We start from the raw sequence: 25102 nt of genomic DNA on the forward strand, positions 1-25102 counted from the left end.
GAAGCCGGAGTGGCGATTTTGATGTTGTCTCGTGTTTTCCTCGCAGTCGCGTTACCTAGGCAGCAAAACACTTACATGTCAGCAAGCTAATAGACAGATGTACGGGTTCTCATGGCGACTGGAACGAAATAACAGGCTATTTTGGAATTCATTAATGACGTGATCAACTCCCATGCAATCAAAGTGTCGGTATCTCACGAGTGTCCCGCAACCGTCGTGACACCTCGGGCGGATTGTGTTTATTCCCTGCCCTCGATTCTACATAGATTCGCTCGAAGATCATGCACACGAAATGCTTTCGAGGCTGTATTTTGAATTGGAATACTTGAAGACACAAGAAGGCGAAATGCTGTCAGAGTTTCTCACTGCAATTGGTCACGATGATAGCGGAGTTTATGACCTGTCGGTTGCAAGATCGATACCATTACCAGCCATAGAACTGTTAGGGATGGACCATTTGATATTTTAGTGGGGGGGGGGGTCCTGAAGGATTTTCGAAAAAAGATTCCCAGCAAATGTCAATAAAAAATCAGCCAGAAAAGGCTTGACAGAAAAAAAGCTGGGAGAGCGGAAAAAATAATGTACAGTGCACCGGTAAAAAAAATAATGCTACCTCATCTCTCTTCAAGACTCCCCACCCCCCCCCCCCCCGACCTGCCTCAGGATATCAAATTGTCCACCCAATAATTTGCATCAATACCGCGCGGAATTCACGGTTTCCATGGAAGCAGTCCCCTTAAAGTACTCACGTGTTTACTCCAGATATATTAAGCTGAACACTTGACTTTTATGTGAAAATTTCAATGTATCTTGACATTCGGATTTCACAATTCTATCATCTAAAGAGCGGTTGATGGTATATCTCGTTGCGTTGAGAGATTCAACTTTGAGATTTGAAACCAGCCATTCGATTGGGCGATGCCATACTGAGTGATGACTGACCTCTGCTGGCGAATCCTCTATCCTCTAAACTTTATGTATCGCAAGAATGAGAAATTGGAATAACAAATCATACACATTTTTGAGGGGGTGTCACGGTCAAGTGTGAGCTTCATGACACGATTTCTTCGAGGAACGAGTCTTTGCGCAGTCGCATGAGATGATGTCAGTGAATCACCGCATTCAAAATCGATATGGTGCTATAACGTCCTACGCGCTGTCAATCATTTGCAGACGTATGAACGTCACTGTCAAGTGAAGTTGACGATCCCGACGTCACAGTCATCACACTGGGGACATGTCAAACAAAGCTATAACCAATTTCAAAACTATTATTTTATAATCATGTTGTGAAACTCACACATGTCATACTTTTCGATAGCGCTTAATATTAAAGTCGACACGCGAATTCACGCCAATAAAGATTTCCTCAATTTGATTTAAACGGTATGTAATCGACTCTATTGACAGGGTCCGACGAACAATGATAAAAATCATGATGTATCAAACAAAAGATTGAATCGTGTCAGAAAGTACATTATAGCTATCACCTCATTGTTCCTGTATATTATTTCAAAGAACTTGATGTAGTCCATATAAACATCGATCCTACACTATTCCAACATCTTAACTGAAAAACTAGCTTACAGCTCATAAGATTTAAGGACGGTTTTCTTTGAAATACCATGTATTACGTAGATAGATAGGAGTAGCTATGGGTACACACTAACACAGATCAAGCTGGTGCTACAAAAATGTTTAATATGTTATAGTTATTTATCATTATTTCATAAGTCCAGTGCGCGCTGGACCGGTACCCCTGTGCTTTAATATGGCCACAGTCCATTTCGCTTCACTTTGCTAGATCCTGTGTAACTTACGTGAAGAACGCAAACAGAAAAAAAAACATTCTTGGTACACACTGAGAATGCGTTGATTGGTTGTTAGACTGATGAAAGGATAGCAGAATAGGTGCGCACAAACAATTCGAGTACAATTCAAAATGGCTGAACACAAAGTGTTGCAATTTTCGCAATATCTTTATAATTTTACACTTGACCTTTTCATACCATTCTGAATGTGATACAGCTGTTCGGAACTTGACAGCGAAGACGTAATATATCGCCAACATTTGTCACTCCCTGCATCATGGCTGTGACCAAAATACCTACCGCGCTATTGAATTTGTCTCGTTCAAATTGACTACAATTTAGTGTTGACTGATAAACGTTGTATGCTTATTAAGCATGAGTACTTCACCTTTTCAATTTCACGTAATGCAATAGACGGAATCGCTATTCCGATGTAAAACACGCACAAAAATCCATCTTCTATTTGACTGTAGATAAGCAGACTACCGAGGAGGAAAAGTGGGGCTAATTTTGCAATTTCAAAGTACAACAGAGATAAGCTGACAGACAGAGTATAGCAATAGGCTTGGTACTAGACACATCTCAGAGGTATTATTCTATTTCATGGCTTTCCTTTGCGTGCACTCATTTGCCGTAAGCTTTCTCCAAATCTCCCTACCCAGAAACGGCTTAACTATACTTAGCTAAAGACTGAATACGGGCACTAGATCGTAACAGCTATCATTATCCGACAAGCTCGTCTCGTTAACGCTGAGTTGTTCATTATGGGTCTGTACCATCGCCAAGTCATCAACTACCCACCCACTTGACAGTAAAACCCACGCTATCCTTTCTAATTGACGAATTCCCTCATTAGCCGACTGTTCAACTATCTGTTTCAAGCCCAGTCTATATGTATGTCAAGTTAGTGCATTTGAGAGATCAGTCGGGCTGTCTGCTAGCCGTGCTAGGAGACGATATCTCATAACACGATAACGGAGAAGATGTGCCGATATATCAACATCCTTGTGAATTCTCCATCCAAGACGATAATTTTCCTTTTCTTAAATATCCGCTTTCAGTTTCACTTTTACTCTATAAATTAATATAAACAAAGAATATTTAGAAAAAAAACCCTGCCATTTCAAATTTGCCACGGTGAACCATATGTGTTATTTTATAGACAAGAACGGGAACCACGCAGCAACATTTAGTGGAGCAGTTTGCGAACTCGTTAATGAGATTATGACAAATTTCTAGACTCGGCCCAGGGAATTACCAACAGTATTCGTGTAGAAGTTATGGTAAATAAACATTTATTTTATGTATCTCAAATTTCAACCTCCATGATAAGCCTTACCTGTGTTATATGTGTACCTATAACTTTATGCTCGCTCTGTACAGTATTTCAAAGAAAACAGTCGATATATTAATTACCCTCCCTAAAATCCCCTTCACTATTTGTTCTACCGATCAACGTGGGGATTTATCCCCCTGACCAACCCCTTAAGCACCACAGTCAATTTTTGTCGCCTTTATAAAATATAACCCAGTCAATTTTTTTTTTATTTTTCCAAAACTTTGATAAAAATTTGAAGCCAATGAAAGGCGATCTCCATTTGGTTAAAAATTATCGAAAAACTTACAGAAAAATTCAAAAAATTAGTAAACTGCTGCACTAAAATTTTTGCGGTGAAAATTACAGCACTGAACGGGTTAGTATTCGGCAGCTTCTACGCGTAGTGATACCTCACAGCTGTCTTTGTGTGTCAATAAATCTTTGAAGTGTGATTTTTACAGAAATGTCAAATATCTTACGCTAATTACTTTGCACAATTGCAACGCCGTTGTCATGTCGATATGCAGTAATATCTTTATCGTCTATCAATTTGATTTGAGAGATAATTTAAAATTTGTTAAAGGTGGATAAATGAAGGCATTGTGCAACTTGTCAAGTAAATCAGAGCTTGGTAATTGCTGCCCTAACTTTTGTTTTTTTATGTATGTATGTATGTATGTATGTATGTATGTATGTATGTATGTATGTATGTATGTATGTATGTATGTATGTATGTATGTATGTATGTATGTATGTATGTATGTATGTATGTATGTATGTATGTATGTATGTATGTATGTATGTATGTATGTATGTATGTATGTATGTGTGTGTGTGTTTGTGTGTGTGTATGTATGTATGTATGTATGTAGGTAGGTAGGTAGGTAGGTAGGTAGGTAGGTAGGTAGGTAGGTAGGTAGGTAGGTAGGTAGGTAGGTATATATGTATGTATGTATGTATGTATGTGTATATATGTATGTATGTATGTATGTATGTATGTATGTATGTATGTATGTATGTATGTATGTATGTATGTATGTATGTATGTATGTATGTATGTATGTATGTAGGTAGGTAGGTAGGTATATTTATAGTATGTATGTATGTATGTATGTATGTATGTATGTAGGCATATATGTAGGTATGTATATGTATAGTATGTATGTATTCTGACAAGTGACTTAATTTTGAAAAAAATGTGACGCTTTTCTTCAAAGAATCCAACCCGACCTTAAGAATATAATGTTGATTTCCGGACTATAAATGTCAAAAGAAGATAACTCACGTGGACGGTTTATCAATTAGGACGCAATTTGTTGGATTGACTACTGCCACGGCGGGCTTTCAACGTTTTCTACATTTTGTACCTTTTGAAAGCTAATTACAACAAAGAAGCCGATTATGTACAATGCTGATATCTGTAAAAGAAAATTGGCTTCATACAGAAAACATGGCTATTCAGAACTGAATTCATTGAATGGACATCATATCAAGCCGACGCCTACGTTTACCTATCAGTTTCGCTGTCTGCTTGCAACCGGATTAGTAAGCCTCCATGCTGTAATCAGTGCAGCGAGATGATCGGATGGTACAAATAGGCAAGCTTTTGTCAATAACATTGATATTCCCTTATCCGAGGAGTTTATTCAGTCAAGGGTTACGTCATTGTCACAGAAAGAAGAAATTTACATTGATAATTTCCTTTTCATCCTCCATATTGACTCCGGTAATTCCAATGAATTTCAGATTTTAAATGTCGTCCTATTAAGAGATATATTTCTGTTGTATTTGTTGTACGGAAAAGTCTTCTCTGCAAACAAGAAATTTGTCGATCACACGTATTTTCATTTTATTTGGCATTGTGAGGTTCATCATAATTCTAGGGTGACTGGGTTCACAATTAATGCACTGGAAACTGATACATGTTTTGTTTAAAGCTTTCTCCGGAGTCCCAACTTCTTTTTCACAGTGCAGCGACAGAGAATACAAGCTTCAAACACGGATATACAAACCATTTATTATTATTTCCTGAGGCTTCATATTCTTCTGTTCTTGTGACAAACAATTTCTTAATATCAAAAGTACTGTACCGTGTGTGCGAACTTATTGGAAATCCCGTCCGATTGTTCGTGCATATTTCAAAGGAACTCATAGAAATTCGGTGAAATTGCCGAGTAAATGCCGAGTAAAATGACAAAATGTTTATCTTACACAATATACCGACAGATAATTGTCGTCAGCATTAGATTTAAATGAAGTTAGATGTTTGGAGAGGAAACCTCATTGGCATAGACCTTAATCTTAATAACATTTCAAATACTGTACAGTCAATAACCTTCACGGAATTTTGATAATTTGTACTTACGTCTATTTGCATTTCTTATAATATAACAGCGCGGATCAGTTATTTGGATAGTACGGTTACAATTAATCTTTTCCTTGATACACTTTGATTTCGTTGATATATGGATAGAGACATTGGTGAATGTTTTAGCGAAGCTAGGATCAGCGCTCTTGACAAAAATATTATAGGTGGTTATTTTTTATATTAGTTGTGCAGTAAAGGTATTTATACACATGTCTGTGCGCACAGGCGTTAAAGTTTCGTACTTGTATACCCTGCAAATCCAACGCGTTGCAACATGTAACCATTCGAAAACTTTTCATTCTATCTCATTGCTTGCCACAGGATGGGTAGAAATGGCGGCCGAAGTGAGATATGCCGTGCAAATACTCGAGAATATCTGTATGTATATAAAACAGTGAAGAATAAAAACTTATGCTGGTTGTGTTAGCATGGCGCTAAATGTTCTAAGAGAAACCTACAGGAGTCCCAGCGGATGGATATGTATCTTGCATATACAACTACATGTGATATTTCCTGTGTACTGATAAGGTTAAGTTAGTCCGCTGTCGTCTCTGCTTGTCGGAACACCTATTATCACCATGGACTCTCCGAAGAATATATGTTATGTAGGTCATTTCCCCCACACTCATCATGACCTGAGTTCAATCAGTCTAGAACATTCCCAAGGTCACTGCCCTTGATGACCTCACAACCTTGAATTCAATTAGTCATGTTTGGAATGTTCTGGAAAGTTGATTAGTTGTGTAAGGGAGATAATTTTAGAACAGTAATTAGCATGTCAATAAAAGTTCTAGATTGTTCTTACATGCCTTTATAAAAGGGACGTGCACAGCTTCCAGTCAGACTTTTGGGATCGTGTCTCTTGTGTGTTACTGAACTCCAGCAGTAGTCATTCTCAAGACTTTTCAAGACCTTCACTGTCAACGCTGGATTTATACTGTGGTCTTTGTGCAGCTTCAAGCCTGCAAGCCAAAGGACTGTTCATTCATCCAACTGACTGTTACAACTCTGAGACTGGAGCTTTGCCGTCCCAGCTGAGATAAGTAGTCTGTACACTTTTAAAGCTTGTACTCTGTCCCTAACTTAGCAATTAGTTTTGTTTTCGTAATAAATTTTGTTTAAACGGAAACTGCTGAGTTCACCCTTTTGTTCGTTTTCTCTGCACGTAACAAATTGGGGGCTTGTCCGGGATACGAATATTTTGAGCCGTTTGACAACATTTTGCCTGCCTTTTTTAAAACTACAGTATTCTGTGAACTCAGCGAAATTTAATCATGGCGGAATTTAAACCAGAGGAAATGGATGACCTTGATCAGGACACATTTGATTCCCTCAGAAAAGACGACCTCATTGCACTGGCCAATTTCCTTAAAGTAGAAGTCAAAAGATCTATGCGCAAGAGGGAAATACAGTACCGTATTGCCAAACATCTAGTTGATTTAGGCCAATTTGAGGAATCCACCCTGAAAGATTATGAGCCCGAGTCTACCTCTGAACTCAGAAAATTAGAATTAGAAATGCAGACAAATTTGGAGATCAAGAAACTAGAATTACAAATGGAAAAAGAGAGACAGGCATTAGAAAAAGAAAAAATACAAATGCAATTAGAAATGGAAGAAAGACAGAGAGAGAAGATAGGCAGGAAAGATTAGAAATGAAACGTTTGGAGCTTGGACAGTCAGGAAAATTCTTCCCTTCAGACAAGTTTGACATCACTAAGCATTTCAGGTTAGTTCCCCTTTCCAAGAAAAGGATGTTGATAAATATTTCCTTCATTTTGAGAAAATGCTCAGAGTCTGAGTTGGCCTAAGGAGTCCTGGTCTATGCTTTTGCAGAGTGCTTTGGTGGGTAAAGCCAGAGAAATTTACATTCAGTTGTCAGTAGAGCAGGCTTCAGATTATGATTCTGTGAAGGAATTAATTCTCAAGGGCTATGAATTGGTGCCTGAAGCTTACCGTCAGAAATTTAGGGATTGTGAGAAGGTAAAAGATCAAACTTATGTTGAATTTGCTCGAACAAAGAACAACTGTTTGATCGTTGGTGTTCTTCTGAAAAGTTAGTCAGAATTATGACAAATTACGACAACTTGTTTTGATTGAGGAATTTAAAAGGTGCATCCGGAGTGACATCAAGACGTTTATCAATGAACAAAGGCAGATACATTAGAGGTTGCTGCACGTTTGGCCGATGATTATTCATTGACCCACAAATCTTCATTTCTCAGCAAACCATCCCAGTCCTTTTCCTACAGAAACAATGCAGGTAAATTTAACTCGTCCTTTTCATCCAAGAATTTTTCAAAGGACAGTAGAAAATCAAATGACAACAGTTCACAGAGTTCAAGTAACACTTCCACATCATCAAATCCCAAGTCTCAATCTCCTTCTGACAAACAGTTCGGTACACTTTCTTGTAATTATTGTAAGAAAGACGGCCATTTAATGTCAGAGTGTTTCAAATTGAAAAGAAAACGTGAAGGTCAAAGTGGTCAAAGTGGATCTAAGCCAACCGGCTTTATTTCTTCATCAACTCAATTAGAGTCTAATAATGTGTGCAACACATTTTCTGAGGTTAACCCCTCTTATCCCCAATTAATGAGGTCAAGGTCAATTCTTCTCAAGATAGCATTATGGGTATTTTCGAGCCATTTATTCATAATGGTTTTATATCACTTTCTAGTGATTTCTCTTCCGCTACCCCTGTCAAAATTTTAAGAGATACCGGGGCTTCCCAGTCTCTTTTGTTGGCAGATACCCTGCCGTTTTCTGAAAAGTCATTTTCAGGTTCTAAAGTTCTTATTAGGGGGTAGATTGTAATGACTACATTCCTGTTCCTCTCCATAATGTCTATTTGTCTTCGGACTTTGTTTCTGGACCTGTGGCTTTAGGTATTAGGCCTTTTTTGCCTTTTGAAGGGATTCACCTTCTTCTTGGAAACGACCTTGCTGGGGACAAGGTCATTACTAATCCACTTGTGACTGATAATCCTAGTTTAGATCAGGATCCAGAGCCAATTGAACAAGAGATACCCGATTTATTTCCTTCATGTGCCATTACTCGAGCCATGTCAAAGAAAACTTCTGAGAATCAAAATACTCTCAAAATAATGTCACAGATGTTGACTTAAATGACACCTTTCTCAGTCAGGTGTTTGACACGGATCATTCCGTTATCCCTCGTGGATTTGAAACTTCCAGTAAAACTTCTGCTGACCAAAGTCAGACATTTTCTAGATCAAATCTCATTGCAGAACAACACAAAGACCCAGATATTTTGTCTTTGTTTGACAGGGTAGATGATGAAGGTAAAACTTCAGATAGCTCTGTTTCCTATTATACAAAATCTGGTATTCTCATGCGTAAATGGAGACCTCCAGATGTTTTGGTTGATGACGATTGGGCTATAAAACATCAAATTGTGGTTCCAAAGCCCTACCGTGCTGAAATATTGCGCCTGGCCCATGAAACCCCCTGGGCTGGTCACTTAGGAGTAAGGAAAACTTATCATAAAATTCTCAGTCACTTTTATTGGCCTAATCTCAGGCAAGATGTAACACATTTCTGTAAAACTTGTCACACATGTCAAATGGTAGGAAAGCCGAATCAGACCATTCCAAAGGCCCCTTTACAGCCAATTCCTGCATTTCAAGAACCATTTAGTAGGATACTAATAGACTGTGTTGGGCCCCTACCAAAAACAAGATCAGGAAATGAGTACATGTTGACAATTATGTGTACATCAACTCGGTTCCCAGAAGCCATACCACTGAGAAACATAAAGACAAAGACTATAGTGAGAGCTTTAGTCAAATTTTTCACTTTATTTGGCCTCCCTAAATGTGTCCAGTCCGATCAAGGCTCCAACTTTATGTCTGGTATTTTTCAACAAGTAATGGATCAGCTAGGCATTAAACAGTACAGGTCATCCGCCTATCATCCAGAAAGTCAGGGTGCTCTTGAGCAATTTCATCAAACTTTGAAAACATGATTAGGACCTACTGTTTTGACACAGAGAAGCAGTGGGATGAAGGAATTCATTTTCTGCTCTTTGCTGTTAGAGAGTCAATTCAAGAGTCTCTTGGTTTTAGCCCATTTGAGCTTGTATTTGGACATACAGTCCGTGGCCCACTCAAGCTCGTTAAAGAGAAATTCCTATCAGACGATGATGATTGTCTGAATATTTTGCAATATGTGTCAGATTTTCGTACAAAACTCTCTAAAGCATGTGAATTAGCCAGAGAAAATCTTGAGTCATCTCAGCAGTCAATGAAAATCAAATACGATAAAAGCACCTCAAAACGGAAGTTTGAACCAGGTCAAAAAGTTCTTGTTCTACTTCCAATTCCTGGCAAACCACTCCATGCTCGTTACTTTGGGCCATACCTAATTGATAAAAAATTGAGCGATTTAAATTACATCATAATAACACCTGACAGGCGAAAACAAAAACAGCTATGTCACATAAATATGCTTAAGCCATATTTGGATAGGGATAATCCTACTATAACTCAGCCTGTCAGTGCAGTCAGTTCAAACCATTATGAAGATAGTGATACTGAAACTGACTTGAGTGAAAATACTCTAAACTCAAAGCTGGGCTCGGTCAAGCTTCAAAACTCAGAAATCCTGGAGAAGCTGGAGTCTACAAAGTTGGCACACCTCCAGCCAGAACAACAACAACAGGTGAAAGAACTGCTCCACGAATATAAACACCTATTTCAAGATGTTCCAACGAGGACAAACGTCATCTATCACGACGTTGATGTTGGGGACAGTAAGCCTGTAAAACAACATCCATACAGACTGAATCCAACAAAAGCGAAATATCTCCAGGAAGAAGTCAAATACCTGCTGGACAATGACTTTATTGAACCCAGTAAAAGTAACTGGAGTTCGCCGTGCATACTTGTTCCCAAATCAGACCACAGTTATCGTATGTGCACGGACTTTAGGAAGGTCAACACTTTAACAAAGACAGACACTTTCCCAATCCCGAGGATTGATGACTGCATCGACCGAGTGGGAAAAGCCAAGTATGTGACAAAATTTGACCTACTGAAGGGATTTTGGCAAGTCCCTCTGACGGATCGTGCTCGTGAAATATCCGCCTTTGTTACACCAGACGGATTGTTCCAGTACAAGGTGATGCCATTCGGAATGAAGAACTCTCCGGCAACGTTCCAACGGATGATCAACGACGTCATATCCGGGCTAGATGGGTGTGCAGCCTACGTTGACGACGTCGTCCTGTATAGTGACACCTGGGAGGAACACATCAAGCTCATGCGGAAGTTCTTTGAGAGACTGAGTAAAGCAATGTTGACTGTCAACCTTGCAAAATCTGAGTTTGGTTGGGCGAGGGTGACTTACCTCGGACATACTGTAGGACAGGGTGAGGTAAAACCTGTTGATGCCAAAATCAGTGCCATTTCAAGTTTTCCCATACCAAACTGCAAACGACAACTGATGCGCTTTCTCGGTATGGCTGGTTACTACAGAAAATTCTGTCCAAATTTCTCCACAATTACTGAGCCTTTGACTAACTTACTTAAAAAGAAAGTAAGTTTGTTTGGTCAGAGCAATGCCAACAGGCATTTGATACACTTAAAGCCATACTGCAAAGTGCTCCAGTGTTGTCTGCACCAGATTTCACTTTGCCATTCAAATTAGCTGTGGATGCTAGTGATACGGCTGCTGGTGCTGTTTTATTGCAAGAGGATAGTCATGGGGTAGATCATCCTGTTTGCTATTTTCCACGCAAATTTAACAAATCCCAGAGAAACTACTCTACAATTGAAAAAGAGTGTTATCTTTGATATTAGCTTTACAGCATTTTGAAGTTTATGTTACTTCTTCAAATCAGCCAATAGTGGTTTATATTGATCACAACCCTCTTGTTTTTCTGCAGAAATTTAAAGGCAAAAATCAGAGATTGCTAAGATGGAGTTTAATGTTACAGGAGTTTAATCTTGACATTAGACATATCAAAGGCAGAGACAATTTAATTGCAGACTGTCTCTCTCGTATTTAGAATTTATTGTTGTTCACTTTCAAGAAATTTTATTGTTGTTCACTTTCAAGAAATTTTACTTTAGAGTAAAACAAAATTTGAGTACTTAAATCCTTTTCAAGATTACATTTGTAAAAGAAAGATTTTTCTTTGAAAAATTTTCTTTTTTTGAAGAGGGGGTGTGTTATGTAGGTCATTTCCCCCACACTCATCATGACCTGAGTTCAATCAGTCTAGAACATTCCCAAGGTCACTGCCCTTGATGACCTCACAACCTTGAATTCAATTAGTCATGTTTGGAATGTTCTGGAAAGTTGATTAGTTGTGTAAGGGAGATAATTTTAGAACAGTAATTAGCATGTCAATAAAAGGTTCTAGATTGTTCTTACATGCCTTTATAAAAGGGACGTGCACAGCTTCCAGTCAGACTTTTGGGATCGTGTCTCTTGTGTGTTACTAAACTCCAGCAGTAGTCATTCTCAAGACTTTTCAAGACCTTCACTGTCAACGCTGGATTTATACTGTGGTCTTTGTGCAGCTTCAAGCCTGCAAGCCAAAGGACTGTTCATTCATCCAACTGACTGTTACAACTCTGAGACTGGAGCTTTGCCGTCCCAGCTGAGATAAGTAGTCTGTACACTTTTAAAGCTTGTACTCTGTCCCTAACTTAGCAATTAGTTTTGTTTTCGTAATAAATTTTGTTTAAACGGAAACTGCTGAGTTCACCCTTTTGTTCGTTTTCTCTGCACGAAGAATATAGAAAACAGGTCTGCAGGAATTCCCCTGTCGGGACTCGGTTCTTATTCACGATGTAAAGGTGCAAGCACGATATCGCTTCTGTAATTGCTTTTCCGTGCCAAGGGCTATCAGTTCGCGGTTTTTTTTGGATCTTACGGAGTTTGTAAAGCAGAGGTGTTTACTTAACGTGTACCTGCACGACAACAGCTCATTATTTTAAATTTTAACCAGAGGCGGTGTCAAATTCTCAACTTACTGATGGGAATGGTCACGCGGGAATCTCGATGTGTAGTTGTGGGGTAGCTAAATAATTAAATGAATAAATGAAGAGATAAATAAAGCTAGCTTCAAGGGGGGCAACATGATACTGTAACTATGGTGATGGCACTGACTGGAGTGGTGGCTAGTTTCAAAGTGTTCAATATTCACTTTCACCTTCAAATCGACAAACATGTTCGGGTCGACTTTTTAACATATCTTTTTATTGTCATTTGGCAAACTTCGACATGAGCTCAGGATTTGCCTGGAACCGTGGTCTGTGTTCAAGTTTTTATTTGCTTTTAATTTAAATGACGAAAATCGATGCTCTTTCTTCTTTGGTATGTAAATGACTTGGCAAAGTATGCACCAAGGTTGTACCAAATGGTCTGATGCCATCATGGCTATTTGTCAACGGAAAGATAGCTTGTTTGAATATGCGTTTTAGCAGAGCATCGCGAGATTTCATGTGGTGAGGTTTATGACCACAAGTTAGCTAACTTACACTTCCATGCACCGATTCATGTTTGAGGTACCATCCGTTGACGCAATATCGCGGCTTTTAGTACAGTATACATTTTTTCCTACAGTTACGCTAACCAGTACAGTATGAAGTAATTTCAGGAAGAAGTCAGATTTAGTGGTGTTGATTTCCTGTAACAAAGATCTTGCCGAATATCTCAAAGACCGTCCATTGACAGAAAGGGCTTACACGATGCATGGGGAAAATGACATCAAATAATATTTCATATGAAAGTACAATAAGGCTATCCTTTAGCCGTTGGTACATCGATGAAGACAGTGATACCACTGAGCGGCGATGTTGTACTTCGTGATTCTGGATTTTAAAGCACACATCTTGTCAGCAACGCGGCATTGGTTGTTTTTCAAAAGTTCCTTTGGAGCATGCCCGTTATGACTGGCGGGCTCGCGTGATAAGTGTGTGCATGCGTATCTCAAAGTTCTGATACAAGCTTTTACACAATAGCACCAAGACGACGAAGGAAGAGGAGAAAGACGTTTCAAACTACAGTTTTTTTTTTCCACCTGGGCGATAGGGGAGTCCAGAATAATGAACTAAGTAAATCCAAGGTATATATTCACACCATCACGATTGACGATAGATCAGTACTGTAGATTATCAACGAATCACCATCATTTCAAATTATTCAAATTGAAACGCAACGGAATCTTCTTCAAGGTCTACTCTGAAGTATTTTGTTGTCGGCTCTGTGAGACCATGCAAATAACAAGAAAATGGCTTCGGATTATTTTTCCTCCATAGAACGTTTAGCTTCGAAATTTAATAACCAATATTGACAACATTCGATGTATCTACAGAAGGAAGGAATTTTTCTTTGACAACATGGTGTGAATCTATGATCAGAATAAAGTGTAAGCTTATATCTCCATGTTATTTGGTCTCATCTTGTGGCCATTTCATTGGTTTCGAATGAGCAATATGGCAGTCTGGTATTAAAGTAGCATGTGCGCGCACGTGCTTCGAAAGTGAAAAACTTAAACTTTTGCTCAAGCTTTCCTAAATGAAACTTTCAGCCATTCTTTTACCAAATCAACAATAAAAATCAGGGGTCACCGTGCAAAGTTTTGAACTGGCGATACAAATTACTCAACATTTTGCGATGTTTGACATTCAAAATGGCCGCCATCCCTGTGTGAACTCTATGGAGTAAAAATAAAATTTACGATTTTCAAACAACTAAAACGGAGTTTTCTTTCTCCAAGAGCTTTAAAATGAATCCCCCACAAGTGGTAGATCAGAAAAAAATTGTAGAAATTTGAGAGTCCGAATATCTGTCCCCGAGGCGCGTTCTACCTTAAACTAACCTTTCAGGCATATTAGATATTCATGTCATTAAACTAAATGCAAGACACGTACGTCCTGCTAAAGGTTGGAAGGAGAGAAGGGCGTGGGTGATTTGACTTCAAAAACACGTTCAGTGTCTTGCAGTGAACTGGATTACTTTCACCTCGTCGCAACGCCGACATAAAAGCAGATACAGAAGTTGACTAATTCCTCTACATATCATAAAATATGCAAAAACATGTTCGAAACGACAAATGGACTCAGAATGACATAATAACATGTAGTTGGAAATTATTGCTGAGGGTCAAAACAATGTCAGAATAAATTACAAACGAAATTTGCAAATGATATACGTCGGAATCGGTTTAAAAGTCCCTGTTCACAGACTAATCTTGTTCTAATGCCCACTTATAACAAAGAAACAAATCTTTACAGCTCTCAGTAGTATGATGAGTGACGGATCACAGAGTGTTAGTGGGTTTGTATTATACATTTATTCTTAGACGAATACACTTCCAAGAGAGATATTGGAACGAACCATGCAGCTGTAATGGATGTCAGATTGAGGGTTTACAATAACATAAAATGTTATTTCTGTTGCACTGTATGTTTGAAAAGCTCCATTATCGTTTCTATTGCTCGTAGTATTATCAACTCTACGCCCGCATACACGTGTCTTAAAGTATTAATTATGGTGTCTGGTGTGTCTGGCCATGGTGATAGTGTGTGATCTTTGTGGAAGCAATCGATGCTTTAGAGTCTTTATTATATGAGATGAACATCATTCAGTTAACAGCACAGAAAACTGCTGGCAGTATCATTTCCCAAGTAAAGTTGACTTATAGCGATCTCTTTTTGTTTGTAAAAACAAATTACACGCTTTGGCCTCTGAGTTATTCATATAGTCTAATTGACATGATTGTAAGTACTTGAAATTCAAATCTCATTGAAGCATGTAATTTCTGGCACTAGAAAACCTCTTACATCCGTAACGTTCCTTGGTGTTGGAAATGTGATGTATGTGAGCAAGCAAAGGACGTTGTTGAATCTCTGCAAATAAAAGAGAGTCAGTTTTATTGGCTGATTTCGGTCACTTCTATGTATTGTAACCAATCAGTGACTTTCACTTTATAGCAGCCTTGCAAACAAATGCACCGCCAACTTATTGTTTAGTGTTAATGCCGTTCATTAGAAAACATGGTTGACGCGCCCCTTTTATCATATATGGACACATGCAAATTTGCCGTAATATGGATCAATGAAGATATTGCTGTGATAAACTTACTCACATTTTATCTGCATGACCTTACGCTCCTCTCGGGTGTCGTGCATAGAAATGTCAAAACCCGTCTGCTGGTAATGTGTATCTCAATAACTTGACAGTTGTTATTATTTAGAATACCATGAAATTATTTCTCTTTTCCTTAGTACCTTAACGACACAAAGTCGCCATTTTGGTGATTATGAATGTCAAGAAGTCATTAGATCATGTGTTCTTGAAGCCAATCATCAAACGATACGATATCAACGATACGCTATGATAGGGGTCAAGTCTATAACCTGGTTGAACTGAGCGATGAGATTCAACTTACTGAATACTCATTAGCATGCAAGGGGTGAATAGATACCGGACACTTTGTCGTCGTTCATCAAACTTAATGTTTTCTCTCTGTCAACTAGGTCGAAAATTTTTCATCATTTTTCAGTAGAACGCCGAACGACACTCGATACAGGTGAAAATTCAACCAAAAGAAACTCGATAACATTAAAATATTTTCCAGAAGGCAAAATCTTAACGAATTCCTTTTATTCAATGTGAGCGCACTTCCACGATGGGCAAAATGACTTTTTCAAAGAAGACAACACTCGTGTGAAAGTAAGCCTTTGGCGTGAACCTTCATTTTAAAACCGCTGCTCAGAAAGTTCACTTCGTGCGTGTAGCTTTCTTTTCCAAAGGTTGGATTTAACACATTTCAGAATGATAGGCTGGCACATGCTAAAATGTGTCTTTTGAACATTTCACAGTTTTGCTTTCAGGAGAGCTGAAATTCACAGGCCTTTCGGTATAAAACGTGATGGAACGTTTATGATGAAAATGCTGATTTGTGACAACCTGGAGTGAACTAAAATACTCTGAACGCAAAAAGGGTTTTATTTGCATATCTTTTGTTGGTGTTAGACAATCAGGAATATGTTAATTAGTATTCGTTGGCACGGAAACCCCTGCATGGAAAGTGTGAATGTCAATGAACGCTGCAAGATTAATGTGCACAGCAAAGAATGAACACGTGTATTTCTGATAGACTAACACACTCCTCTTCTTCTTCTTCTTCGTCTTCAAAACCTACACACTTTCATCAAATTGAAGATTTCGCTCCTTGTGCGCAACCGAACTTAAAAGCTGAGGAAAATAGCTGCAAAGGCATTTCATTCCAAGAAATTTTCCATTGCTTTTTTTGCACTTATAGAGGCGACATTGTCTGACGGCATCGTAGCATACTAATGCAATTTAGATAATGGGTTTACCTCCACCGGCCCTGGATCAGTGAAATGCGTCATAATGTCAGCCTTGCGTTCTTGTCAAAACAGAAGATTAACCCCGTGACATTGTGCTATGATGGCCATACATTATGATTTTCATAAGGAATCCTGCAATACCCGCTGAGTAATAATATTTATCAACATTAGGCGCAGAGAAGTATTTGTGGTCATACTTAAGCCCATCCGACATTACTTTTATTAATCTAAAGGTGATTTATCTGATTTTGTAATATTCGGGGCACACAGAGATAATGTTTCACCAACAGGTATGAATTTTACCAACATGGATAACTTACAGAGTGTACGGAACATGTGTGTATGAGTTCCTTTTTCATTTAAGAAAAGTTAATCCTAATTTTGAGATGGCAATCAATTATAAGGCTGTACTTTGAAGACTTAAACTTTTGCTCAAAACTTTTTCTCAAAATTTCAATAAGGATACTTTGAACATTCCCTATCTAGATCAAGATGATATATCAGCTAGGGGCAACCATGCACATTTGGCTCTAAAGAAACACAATTCCTGATATCTACAGACACTTGAACTTCAAAATGGCCTACAATCAAGTGTTAACTCCATTGACAAAATTAATTTTTCGATTTAACCAAAATGACGGGCTAAAACTGTAGATACCCCATTTGTTTTTAATATGAGCGCCCCCCTACAGAGTCAATATGATGACAGCCATGATGGCCATTTTGAATTTCAAATATCTGTGAATGTCAGGTAATTTGCTCCTCTATTACCAAACTCTGCGAGGTAACCCTTGATTTTTATTCTTGATTTGGTTAGAGTATGGCTGAAAGTTTCATTGAGGAAAGTTTAAGCAAAACGTAAGTCTTTGACTTTCGAGGCGTGTACTGCCTTAATGCATTTCTTGTAAGATTTACAGATTGTCTGACTATAGTGTGCATTCGAAAGACAAATGAAATGCTGATTTTGTAGACTATTGTTCACCCATTATGATATATCACGGGACATTTGGTATTAAATGGTAATGATGATAGTTTAAAACTATTCCTTATTTGTCCGACTAAATGACTCAGTGTCGTGTCATTTAACCAAATAAGTCACTTTTACGTAAGTCTGAACATTGCAGTTGTTTCATTGATTGTCCTGTATCGCTATCAAATACGGCAAGTACCAAGCAACGCAAGATCTCGTATATATCCCTTATCATGGTGTGCCGTGAACGATAGGGTCGTGACGTGTGTAAAAAAGGCAATAAACTTGCCATACGTCTCTTTATGTGACAGTCTTATTAAGATCTATGATATAACTGAGCTGCGTTTTACTATTATACCAACTTTTCAGATTGAATGGCGAATGAGGAGTGACAGTGAGACATTTAGAAGGCTCCGTTTAAAACTGGGACGACCTTTCGTGAAGCCTTGAAAATCAACGTAGGGGTCCAAGGATTTGCAACGACAGTTGCTGAGGCGCCCTATCGCAGAAGCAGATCATCTTTGCAAACGGCATTTATCTAATGTGAGAAACTGCTCACCACTTGGAGATGCATTTCCTTTGTAGACACTTTGAGTGTTGTTATCTTGTCTGCTAATTGATTAGCACCCGAAGCATTTGTAACATCTTCTGCAGTGCGTGAAGGTAAAGAACCTGCGACTTATCCCATTAAAAAGACGTCACCCGCCCACACTCTTTAACACTTCCTTACTTTGGTAAAAGTACAACTCATTTGCAACAATAGTGAGAATTTGAGTGTATAAATTGTACGGCTAAGCAGTCAGTCTGTAAAATCTCCAATTCAACGCGCTGGTAGTTGCGTGCGTTGAAGGAGTGAAATTTACGTAGGGGCCGTGCATGTTGATAAATGGGAACACACGTAGCATCTTGTCAACTAGCTTTCTTACTAGTACATTGCTTCCAGCCATAAATCGATCAATGTTATAAGCCGTCCATTACTACTATCTGATAAAGTACGTTGTACTCGATTCACGTTACCTTGCACTATTATCTCAAAGGCAATTTTATTTATTGAAGGATATCTTCAACGTTCATCCAACGCAGATTTAGACAACCGTTACTATGGAAACACGATATTCGGCGCTTATGATAGAATTTTTTCAATCAAAATTCAGTATGATTAAATAGAATACTTTGAAACGATCGCTGCTTTAATGGAGATAATGAACATCAAGAATTTCTTACGCTGACCTTCACGAAATGTCATTATTTACACCGGGATTATTTTTTACCTTGGAAACTGGATTCCATAGTAGCCTCGTGGATCAGTGTGTTACAGGCTTGTAATACGCATATTGGTGAAAGCTGCTAGTGTCATTACTTTTGAGTGAATATTTCAATGTTCCTGACATTGTAAAGATGTTGCTTTACATACAAAGGGTTGTCCAGCCAAGCTCAAAATTCAATTTGAAGACTCTAGTGTAACCCTTAGCGTATGGAAGTTATCCACGCTGTGTTTTCTTTTGACAATAATACGTCATCAAAGGGAAGAGATGGAATGTGAGACAGAGAAATAGAAAGATACAGATATTATTTGACAGACAGACAATCAGACAGACAGGCGGACAGTACGACTGATAGATAGATAGATAGATAGATAGATAGATAGATAGATAGATAGATAGATAGATAGATAGATAGATAGATAGATAGATAGATAGATAGATAGATAGATAGATAGATGGATGGATGGATGGATGGATGGATGGATGGATGGATGGATGGATGGATCGATGGATGGATCGATGGATGGATGGATGGATGGATGGATGGATGGCATGTAAGGTTCCTTTACATTGTCAATGCATTCAATCAATAAAACCTTGACGCCTTTGGGTCATAGTTTTCTCTGTGTTATTTCCTGCATGGAAGTTTCAACACACTTTCCATGGAATATCCTCTGCCCGCCTGTCCTTAAGCTCTACCATAAGAGGATGTTGATTTACCTTGGATCTATCAATATTTCACCTCTTGCTGATTCCGCTCGATGGAAATTGCTTGGAGTTTCAAGACATGTGTGGAATAACTAAAATATCTCCGATATGGTGGAGAGAACGCGACCTGAATATTAAATGGAAATTGACAAGGCCAGCCCAGAAGCTCGGAATAAATTGAACAATGAATGCCTTATTGTCGGCTGGAATGTGTCTCGATACGTATACGTTAACCCTAGCCGCTATCGTCATATGTCAAGATTTTGTATATAGGACTGTAAACGCGCAGTATAGCGAATACAGGGAGCAGAGTCAAAACAAAATGACATAATAAAATAAAATGAAACAACAAATATTGTTAAATCATAGGATCTATATTATGTAAAAAAATAAACCATAGACAATAATATAACTCGCTTTTCGTTCATTTTAAAACGAAAAGTACCTTGTATGTGGATTACATAGTGTCATCGACCGCTGCAGCTTGACGTACATTTTGAAGATTTAGAAAGACGAAAGCTAGTATCATCTCCAAATCTTATCTTTTTTCCTTGCGTCGTGCTATCGATCCTCGGACGAGAGGGTCTACGGTTCTGTATGCAAAAATGCACTCGATGAAGCACGTCGTCCGATCTTGCATCGATTTTCAAGATATCGATCGACAAGCTCTTTGACAGGTTCTGCGTGACAGTTGAAGGATTGCGTAACTATGGCGACAACGGTCTGTCTCGTTCCCATTACTCTAGCTTAGTCATCACCGTCTTCCTACTCAATAGATTTTTTTGCTTCCAAATCGTCTCAGATTGCGTTTTGATATATTTGTCTGTTTGTTTGAAATTTATTTTCTGAAATAATAATTATCAAGGCCCATAATTTTCGATTATGGATTGGAGATTAGATGCATGTAGGTGATGCTGATATCAAATCTATTGCAGGAGTTCCGTATAAAATGACCCACTGGAATTTTTTGTATACCTTTTAGAGTCATCTTGTCGACAGCGAGACTGTTTCATCACTTTCGCCGCATATTAGGCCCGTTTACTGGTAGCACAAATTTGAATCATTGTTTATGATGTGCGATTTTATTTCGTAATTGAAAGCTATGCACAAATTCTGACTTGGAAATCTCGCGCTATTATGAAAATTCGAAATCATACAAGTAGGAAGGACTGGCATAGAAATCTGAAATCACGTTTTGCATGGAAAGCGTCATTACGAATCGAAATAACAAATTATGATAAGCCGCGTCCTGAGAATGATGTCAACGGCCCTTAGCAACAATTCAGAGAGCCATTCGCTACATATCAATCACAGGCGACTTGCTGGCACTACATTTAAACGCGGTCAACTCTGACTTATGTAGAATCAATCATGAAATTGATATCTGGACTGAGGGATCTCTAAGACACAAGTCTTCAACAATTCGCTGTCAAATTATTGTCAATTTTTAAAAGACGCGCCATGTCAAATCTTCAATTATATATTTCTGAGGGAACAAACGAGACAGCACATTTCAGTGAATGGTAAACTGTCTCGGGTAAATGTCTGGTGTGTCCCCTGTGACCTACAACAGCTCTGTTGTTATTTACACACAACTTTAGGATACAAATCTAACAGGTGCGTTCAAAATCGTGCATTCTTATCGTAAATCTGATTATTTCATTGCCAAATTTTAAAATCAAACCATAGTCATTTTAGTAAGAATGTTCGTCCAGTCATTTAACGGAAGGGGCTTTTTCTACTATCTCACAGTTGATCATTTTCTGCGATCCGTTGATCATTTTCCTAGATGTCTAAAATATTAAGTTTTCAAGCATAGGTTGACATTTACGGATCAAATTAATTCGATATTTGATACATGGAACAGGATCGGATAAAATAGTATTTGCTCATGTTTTAAACGTTAATGCGAGAGGTAAGTGATATTGAGGTAAGTCGTATAACTTTCATCCATTAGGCATCAAATCGAAATCTAAATGACTATATGATCTACCATCTTAATATAAAGGCACATGTAGAATACGCCTCGGGGACAAACATTTGGATTCTCAAAACTTTTTCAATACCTTTTATCGTTTACCACTTGTTGGGGGCTCATTTTGAAGCTCATAGTGAAAATAAGTTTCCATAGTTTATTTTTGTGATAATTGAACACCCCCCCCCCCCCCCCCCCGCCCTCCGAAAAAAAACGAACACAGGGATGGCGGCCATTTTGAATTTCAAGTGTTGGTAAACATAGAGCCTAAAAGGGGAGACTATGTGCCTGAGGGCAGGTGACCATTTGCCCGACGTCAGGAAGGCAAATGGTCTCCTGCCTTGAAGGTACATAGTTCGTTGTTTGGTCTATCATATATTACATCTCTCACGTGCTTATCACCGCAAATGTTATCTGTAAATTACAATCATATTCTTTATTTCCATAGGAGGCGAAATCCCGTTAAATTTAGAATGATGTTATCACGAACGGCTGATTGTTATATTTAAATCACTGTTATGCGGTTTGTCAATTTTTATGGTTCATAATTTTCTTTAAAAAATTATTTCTTATTTAAAATATGTAATTTGATGATTTTATAATCCCGAAGTTGTCAAGATGTAAATAGTTCCGGGTCACTTTCAGTCAAAAGGTGGCAATGCAGCCCGCTACGTCATCAACAAGTTACCATTAAATCCTATACGAGTCATGTAAAATCATTTGTGTTTTTAGTGAGCCCTGAATATCGAAAGGGAATGGTTCAACGCTTCCTTACGGAAAATTTTGGCAAAATTTCGGTCTTTCAATTTCGACGCGCGTACTACCGGCGTTTTGCAACAAATAGTTAGAAATACGTTTTTTTTCGCGAACCATTCAACAATTTCCCTGTGCATTAATTGTATCGCTGACGACATTAAGGCAAAATCAGGGGGTCCCATTTATGCTGGCATGATGAAAAATATCAAGCCAAAATCACTGTTTTCCTATGCAATTTTACTGAGTAAAACGTCTTATGAATTCATTTGATATTTTCCCAATCATTCGAAGCGATCGGCAATCATGAGCCACATTACTCAATTTGTGCGGGCACTATATACTTAGATCTCGGTAAAACGATGGGATTTTTAGCTGCTTTCTCCATAGTAACATTGTCTGGGCGCTTCAAGAAAATTAAACGCAGTTGGTGTGGTGGCATGGGGTAGGTTGTACACAATTATAATGATTGAACACAGTCACGGGAATTAAAGGCAGCGACATACTCATTTATCATTGAAATTTAATCACTTCCTCCATTCTACGTACATTGGAATATCACAGCTCTGCGCTGCGTGGCACTGCACTGCAAGCATTAAATGGAGCAATTGCGTAAGCTTCACGTTCAAGATGAATTGTCATTTTTACAAGACCTAGGGAATCGATGGACTCTTCACGTCCAATAATGAGTATAATCTGTTTATTATTTCACATTTTACGAGAGTGTGAATGTTTTACACAAATAGCTTATCATGAATCGCACGATTACTTCCACTGAAAACCTTTGTAGCGTAAAAGTGGTCGTGGAAGGAGACGCGCTAAATTCAGCTGAATGCTAATCAAACTTGAACAGCACGATTTGCGAAATTACTTCCATCTTTGGATGTCACCATGGCAACTTTGATATTGTGATCTCCTTCCCGATGACTTTAATTTGTTCACTTTCTCATTTTTCGGGCCAGGGCGTCGCTGTTATCAGAGAGAAATAGGTAAGCTCAGCCTGGCTGACTGTAACTGCGGTAGACCTGAACAGCCAACGGCAACGCGGGCAAATTAATAAACCATCTCGTCAGCCGTGCAGAGACCCCCTGTTTTGAAATTGAAGAAGCCAACGATTTGGAAATCAAACTGCGAGATTTGTATCAAAACGCTGTGCAGGTCTCAGCGGGGTAATTCACAATCGTGTATTATGTAGACGTATACTCTGAATAATAACATGGTGTTTGACAGTGTGCCTATACAAATAAATGCTAGATTCCGTAAGCAAAAGCGTACTTTAAGTATACTGCATGGCTATATTCAGAACAAGCAAACAATGCTTTTCTGTGCTAATCGAACTCTCCTATGATCTACATACGTCAGTTAACTCCTTAGCCCGTGGCATCATGACGGAGGTTAATAGAATTCCATGCATGCTGTCTTCTTAGGATCCAAGTCGTCTTTAGACAATTAAATCAGTCCCATGCAGGGTTTGATGTACTCCGACGTAAGATACTTCTTGTCAATCGTCTTGTTTTGTTCTGTCTTAGAGCAATACTGAAGAACGCTGGGCCCGAAGTGAACAATTTTAAAAATCCACGTAATTCTAGTAGGTCCAGTTGCTTCGTACGTAGCTATTAAAAGGAAAAACCACAGTCGCTCGTGAGCTATTCAGCTCTGGGACTATTCGCCCCATAGACGAGTGTACATAAGCGAGAACATGTACACTCGTCTATGGGGCGAATAGTCCCAGAGCTGAATAGCTCACGAGCGACTGTGGAAAAACCCAACTGTTTTCATAGTAAAGAATGGGCGTGGTAATCCTGAGCTGCACATATCCTGGTGCCCAGTCTATCTACCTGTATTTTTTTCTATGACGTGTACATGTCAAAGGTTAAATATCTCATATACTGGAGCCTGCAATGTTTATTATGATACTGCCACTTACCTATATCACGATTTCGGATGTCAAATTAACATGATTGTACTTCCTAAAGAAAAACACTTCCTACTATAAAAACCAATACTGATGCCTGTTATACAATACAAGCGACCTAGCGGCCGATATAGCTCCGCTGTGTGTATGTAGAGAATAACTATTTTTGACACATGTTGATGAAGAAGGTGGAAATCTTTGATAGCTCAATGCAGTGGCCAGAAAAAAAGTTGCTAAAATAGCTGCAAAAATACACAATTGAAGATTTCATCATACTTTGAATATATCACATCGGATCATCCCTGAGAACATGTCAACCAATGCTATCTGATGAGTAGTTTTTTGAGAATAAAATTTTCTGACCAAAAATGGCAACAATTGCCCCCCCCCCCAAATAAAAATTGAAGATTTCATCATAATTTCAAAAGATCAAATTTAGTTCATCAATAGAAACCTGTATACCAAATTTCAAAGCTGTTAGACCAGTACTTTTTGAGAAAGACATTTTTTGACCAAAAATGGAAAAAATTGCCCCAAAAATTCAAAATTGCAGATTTCTTCATAATTTCAATAAATATCATTCTGTTCATCTATAGAAACCTGTATACCAAATTTCAAAGCTATTAGATGAGTACTTTTTGAGAAACACATTTTTTGACCAAAAATGGCT

At 38.4% G+C, this 25102-nt stretch overlaps 1 protein-coding gene across 1 annotated transcript in view; it reads right to left on the reverse strand.

The window, feature by feature from the left end:
• LOC139115399 (uncharacterized) overlaps window positions 1–25102 on the reverse strand; it is a 34793-nt gene that overhangs the window by 2115 nt on the left and 7576 nt on the right. The window lies entirely within an intron of this gene.

Source organism: Ptychodera flava, chromosome 17 (assembly GCF_041260155.1).
Source record: "Ptychodera flava strain L36383 chromosome 17, AS_Pfla_20210202, whole genome shotgun sequence".
NCBI classification, from domain to species: Eukaryota; Metazoa; Hemichordata; class Enteropneusta; family Ptychoderidae; genus Ptychodera; species Ptychodera flava.